This window comes from Alexandromys fortis, unplaced genomic scaffold (genome assembly GCF_014885135.2).
Source record: "Alexandromys fortis isolate MF-2015 unplaced genomic scaffold, M_Fortis_MF-2015_v1.1 scaffold_19, whole genome shotgun sequence".
NCBI lineage: Eukaryota > Metazoa > Chordata > Mammalia > Rodentia > Cricetidae > Alexandromys > Alexandromys fortis.
The window spans coordinates 16,756,163-16,762,883 of record NW_026067890.1 but is presented as its reverse complement, the minus strand read 5'-3'; positions in this window follow the sequence as shown (position 1 = coordinate 16,762,883).

Sequence of the window (6,721 nt, the reverse complement as noted above, 5' to 3'; positions counted from 1 at the left end):
TATTATCACGCAAATGTATACAACAGAGGGGGTAGCTGAATGAATTAATACATAGTAATACAGATCAAAGAACAGATGTGACACAAACTAGTTTCTGAATCTTTGTCTTCCTTTGTGATGCTTAAAAAATCATATCCACATACCTATCCACCTGCGATGCTAATGGTTTACCCTGTTTTGTGTGGCAGTTGCAGCTAACCACATAGTGACTGGCCAATTCAAATGTGTAATTTAAGATTGAATTATTACTTTTTAAACTGAGTAATTACTTTTCTTTCTTTTAAATCATTATATTTTCAAATATAAAATGGGAGTCAGGATGATGTATTTTGCTATAAAACCTAACTTTAATTTGGGATTAAATTATACATATAACAACATAGTAAAATATCACTGCTGTATTTTTGTGTATGTTGGGTACATGTTATTTCCAATCTCATACATGACCAAATCCTTTATTTAATCACACTTGCATCAGCACTAGAGTCTAGATAATTGAAATCAGCTTATGGGCTCATTAAACTGGTAATTTGTACAGATTCATGCAAAATCATAATTTGTGTAAAGTTTGCTCTAAAATAAGTCCCTTCAAAACTCAGAGAAGTCACACAGCTATTCCTTGTCTTACAACTTACATTAACTATTATCTATGTGATTTAGCTGGGTGCCTGTGACTTGGAGACACTCAGGAGGCTGTCATCAAGGTGGTCACTAGAACTGTCCCCATCTATATTCTTGATCAGGGGACAAGATGCAGTTCTGAATTCACTCACACAGTGTGTTTTGGCCACAGACAGAAATCCTTGCCACATTGGGCTTTTCCTGCACAAAGAGCTTGATTCTCCAGTAACATGGCAGAATTGGTGGGGGAGGGGGCGACAGGCATACCATATACTATATTATTAGAAATAAAATTGTTATATATAAGCCAGTATTTAAAACAGAAAGCGGTGAGGTAAGTTCAGAAGTACTTGAGGTAAGAAGGAGATAACATGTCTTCATACCTTAGAGAATTCAATTTTAGTTAAGAGTTTTTCTGCATTAGAGATTCGGTATAACAATAATCACAATACTAGTGAATGTTTCTGCATCTGTCAATGAGCAATGTTTGGGGTTGATGTAAATGTACAAACACTGAATAGACATGACAACGGACTTTAAATATGAGACATGAGAAGTGTTTGTTATAGAAGTGTCACAATCAAGAGTGTGGATAGTGTGGCCTTGGCGGAGAAACAGGTCAATAGACCAATAGAGAAATCTGGAAATAAGACCATAGGTATATGGTGTGTGTATGTGTGTGTGTGTGTGTGTGTGTGTGTGTGTGTGTGTGTGTGTGTGATACTTCATTCGGAACAATTTTGAGCTTTGTATATGGTTCAAACTCAAACGATCAAGTTTCTTTTTAAATGTGCATTCCATACACGAACTCCAAAGAACCATTAAAAATTCCCCATTGCAGAATTGTGTGTTTCTAACACGCATCGATAAAAATGGAGCAATTGGTAGAAGTGCTATTGTGGACTTTCTGTTAAATCTTGGAGTTGTTGTGCTCCTAGCAGAAATCACCTGGGAGAGAAACGAGCTTTCCCCTCAGAGTCAGACTGCAACTCTACAGCTTATCTCTGACCCCTATTGTTGAAAAAATGAACTTAGTCACATAACCTGAAGTTGAGGAACTGAAGACATTGATGCATGAATGTGAGTATATTTGAATAATATTCATTGACTCTTGGGAAATATACTCTTTCTGTTAGGGAGAAGAAATGGGAGGGAAGAGAAGAGGGAGAGAGAGGCAACCCTCCCCCTTTTTTTCTTTGTCTTCTATGAGATGTCAGTGCCATAGCTGAGCCTCGGCAGTGTTCTCTATGACAATACCTTATCTAGTTTCTATTTTTACAATTCTACTCTGCCTCTGAAACTTGGCTAGATGCTTTTCTCTGTAAGGATGTTTTTCTTACTTCTCTACTTCCCAATGTCTGTGAAAAGCAAAACTTTTGACAAAGTTAAATTAGCTTTTTAAAATGAATAATTAAAATTATTAAAAGTAAAAATTAACATTTTTTTCAATGATCATTTTATAATATCAATCACTGCTTCCAAACATGGTGGTAGAGGGCAAAATCATTGAAACGACAAGAAAATCTTCTAAGACAATAATTTTTCCAGCCACTGTATAAAATTATATGTATATATTATAACAGTCTGCACTTAATAGCCCAGACCTTTATCTGTGTATATATGAGCCTTGTTAGGCAGCTATTTTTAAAATCATGTTTTAATCTCCATTTGAATTGAACCCATTGATTATAAGAAAAACATCAAAATTGTATAAAATGCTCTAGATTTTTTTTAAAAAATAGCAATACGTTTCTAGAATAAACTGATATGTAAGGATTACATAGATTTTATTCTGCTTACATATCACCTGTTAAATATAAACAAGGATTTTTTTCAAAGTATGATTGTGTGTGAAAATATACATTTCTAGTTTTTTTTTACCCTAAATTTAAATCCCAGACAAGTAAACCAATTTCTTCCTGAAAATCTTCAACTGGACCTGCTGCTGTTTCTCTGTGTGCATGGAATTCCAGAAGGTCTGTTCTCAGCTCGGTTCCCACCATCTACTGCCCTTTGCTTGTAGAAGCTCTAGACAGAACTTACAAGTTGATGGGAATGGAATAGGTAATCAATTGTCTACTCCCATCCTGATATGATGCACTGAAAAGTAAAGAGCTCATAACCAAGAGTTTCAAATCAGCTTAATTTTAATAAAAATAATTAAAGAACATGGCTTTAAATCTGCCCAGATGTATTTGCAGATGTTCCCAGGGTCGATTATACCATCTTCAGAAGCTTACATTTTAAAGAATCGATTTCCAGAGAATCTTTGCTTCGTAAAGGTCTCAGCCCGAGGGGAGAGATGGAAAGAGCCCATCTCCAGAATGTCCATTTAAAATGAGTTCTATCCAAAAATAGAAACGTGAACAAAGAATGATATACATTTGTTAATCACTAATTAGCAATTCATTCCTAACCAAAGAATGGGAGTTTTGAGAAGACAGGTCATGCAGAGCAAAGTGAGCTCTCATCAGAGAAACAGGAGCCCAGAAGAACTGTCTCTTTCATAAAATTAACATGTCATAACAAAATAACAAACAGGATTTTAATCTTCCTAAGGGAATGGTGTAGATGTCTCCATGAGTCAAATAAACTTAAAAGGGTATTGGCTGTAATTTTAAAAGCTGGTGGCTAAGATTCTAGGCTGGCTGCTAATTGTCATTTTCCTGATTCTCTAACAAATGAAAATAATTTCCATAGTATCCAAGTTTATTGCTTAAAGCAGCAAGAAATGGACCTGCTTCTAACCAAGTGTAATTGCAGTGTAAGTGTTGACTGAGGTAGAAGTAGGTGTGTGATATAGAACTCCCCAGAAGACTCCTAGTGAGGCTGGGCACACCTCCAGTTTCAACTGCTTTATTTTCTGCTACTTGTAGCTGGATGTAATCTTGATAGCCTTAGGAGCCATCTTGGGAAAAGATGGCAGAGCAGTGGACAGGTCCAAGGCCGCAGAAGCAACACAGCCGGGCTGCAGTGAAGTTCAGAACTGTCTAGAGTAGTGAGGGAAGCATAAACATTATTTCATCTATTATAACTTAGAAGTCTCCTAAGTGATAAAGTCCACAGGAAAGGAATCATTTCAAAGAGAAGAAACTGTGAAGTGACGGAATAAAATAGGCTCAGTATCATGCTGTAGAACGCAAATCAGGTTCACTTAATGCCTACTCTAAATATAGCATTTATTCCACTGCATAGGTTACGTTTTAATATGTGTTTTATTAAGTGTGTGTGTAGGCATGTAGACATGTAAAGACCACTATAGCTTACATGTGAAGGTCACAACACAGTTTCTGGAGTCGGTGCTCTCCTCACACCTTGAGGATCATAGAGGTTGAACTCAACTCCTCTGTGTTAGCAATGGTAAATACATTTTTATAAAAGCCTCCCATTTTAGTTAAACAATGACACGTCCCCAAACTAACGCAGTTTGGTTCCAATCACTAAGCATCTTTTTCTATATTTTTACTTTCCATCATTGTCTATCCTGTAATTATGACCAGACAGCCACAGAGAAGTTTGTTTAAATCTGGCTACTTCCTGGTTGCCCCTAGCTTTGTCCCATCGCCCCAACATGCTACTTCCTAAATGTACACTAGGAGAAATGAATTCCTAGCTTCAACAAGTCATGTGACTGAAAGAATCCACATTTTGAAGATGAGACTCATCATCATAAAAAACAAAGCTTTATTATATCGATCCCTGTAATCCATTACTTCAACAGAGCCTAACCCATCCTGAGTTATAAAAGCTTCCTAATGTACTTAATACTTAAGTACTTAAATTTAAATATCGTTTTCTACACAGGAGACTTCCAATATACTTTCAACTTCTCAATGTATATCATATCTCTAATTTAAATGTTACTGTGCATTTTATATCATATTTTATTGCCATAACTTTTAGTTTACTTATTCATCTAAGGGCACAAGATTATAAAGCGAGGACAGCCAAGTAACTTTAGATCCCACAGCATTAAATGTTGCAGAAATCTTCAGTAATTCCTGAATGAAGATGAATTAGAAATGAGCAGGGGAGCATCCTCAAGGAAACAAGCAAGACTTCTCTGTGCATAGAGGCTTGGGACTCATGCACTTTGATGGAGATGGAGATTATTGCAGCTTTTGTAACTGTGCAAGTTTTGCATCAAAACTACAACTAGTACTTTCATATGGTCCCACGACATTGCTTCTCGGTACGTACGAAAGGCACTGAATTCAGTTTCTCATAGAGATATTTATATAGCCTTGATTATCGTGATACTATAGTCACTATAACATATTATTCACATTAGCCTTGGTGCCATTAATAGATGAACAGACTGTGTAATGGTGGTATAAATACCTAATGGAGATTTGCTCTGTTGTAAAGGAAAGACAAATTACTTTTTTTGTAGGAAACAATATTGATCCAGAGAGTATCTTATATGAAACAAGCCCGTCCAACAATGACAGTATTATGTGTTATCTTAACATGTATAATAACTACATGAAACTGAAAAAGGAAATACTAGGTGTGGAAGAGGAAGAAAAAAAATGAGGGTAAGGGGGTAAGAAACAACCAGGGTAGGGCTGAGAATTATTAACTTAGCAAATAAAGGTATCTGCTTTTCAAATGTGAAATCTCTCAGTAAGTAAAGCCTAAGGAACTTAATTAAATTCCTGGTTGTCAAGTCAACACAGAAAAAGAAGAATCACTCCAAAAGTTATCCTTTGCCTTCCATACACAATACCACACACACAATACAACACAACACACACACAACACCACACTTACACACAGAGAGACACAGTCAAATAGTTACCATTTCTGACTTAAATCTATGTAGCTTAGGGTAAATGCAATATATATATATATATATATTGCAATTCAGGATATATATACATATATATATATATATATTGCAATTCAGGAAGGAATACTTGGGAAAAAGTTTTTACGTTCAATAGATTTTATTTAAATGGGATGAGTAATGATCAATACCCAGCACATAACATCAAGGGATGAAAAGTACCATATTTCATTCATCAGGTTACTAGATGTCATTACCAAGATGATGAAAGTTAGTGAAAACCTATGAGCAGGTAGCACATACTTAGAACTGGAGCAAGGGCAATTCACAAATGAGTTAGGGGAGACCACGAGAGAAACAGTAAGGATCAGTTTATGAAAGAGACATGGTTTTGACAGCTGGCATGGATTAAGAAAAAGAGCAAAGAGAATCAAAGGGTTCCTAAAAGATGGTGAAACATTTTCTTTTGAATGAAGTGAAAGTTATTTAGACATGCACTAAACAAATTAAGAAACATTTTTGTTTGATTTTGATTTGTTTACTGAAAACAGAATTGGTAGTTTGAGAATGTGATGTTCTTCAAAAGACGGAAGTTTCAGAGGAAGGGTTTAAAATTGTATGATGGAGCTACTGTGCGAAGCCGAACCCCTTGAGATATGGGATTTGCGCACGGAAATTAATAAATCATTTGCGGCTCTGGTGTAGCATGGGCACAAGGCTGTCCTGCCATCATCAAAAGCAGATCACACGAGTGTGAAAACAGAGAGTGCTCTGCAAGACTCACAGTGTGCAAACTAATTTAAATACTCGGAATCACAGGACACTGAGCACACAGGAGCCCCAACTTGGGGTTTTCTCAGTAGCTACTCAGACTTCTTCCTCTGTGCGCACAAGTGTGTGTGTGTGTGTGTGTGTGTTGTTTGTTTCAAAAAGGAAGATTCAGTACTAGTTAGTCTAGGATCATGGCTCTGTAAAGAAATATTTGCACAAGAATGGATTTAGGGAGTAAAGTTATTCTTAGAAGACTAAAAATGGGAGAATATGAAGTTTAGACATAGAGTAAGACATCCACCAGGCAAGCCCAGTGTTTGCTGATGGTCCATATGTATGAGATTGGTTTGGTCCTGTTGTCTACTTTGGTTCTTTACCATGTTTTCCCTATCCTCCTCAAACTGAACTTCTTTTAAAAAACATTTCACAAATCATCAGCCACCAGATCGGATCCTGCTTAACCTTACATTAATATTCTGTTTTGATGAGGCAATTTAAACACTCAATCCTAGGTTACTCATTGGTAAAATCGAAAGGAAA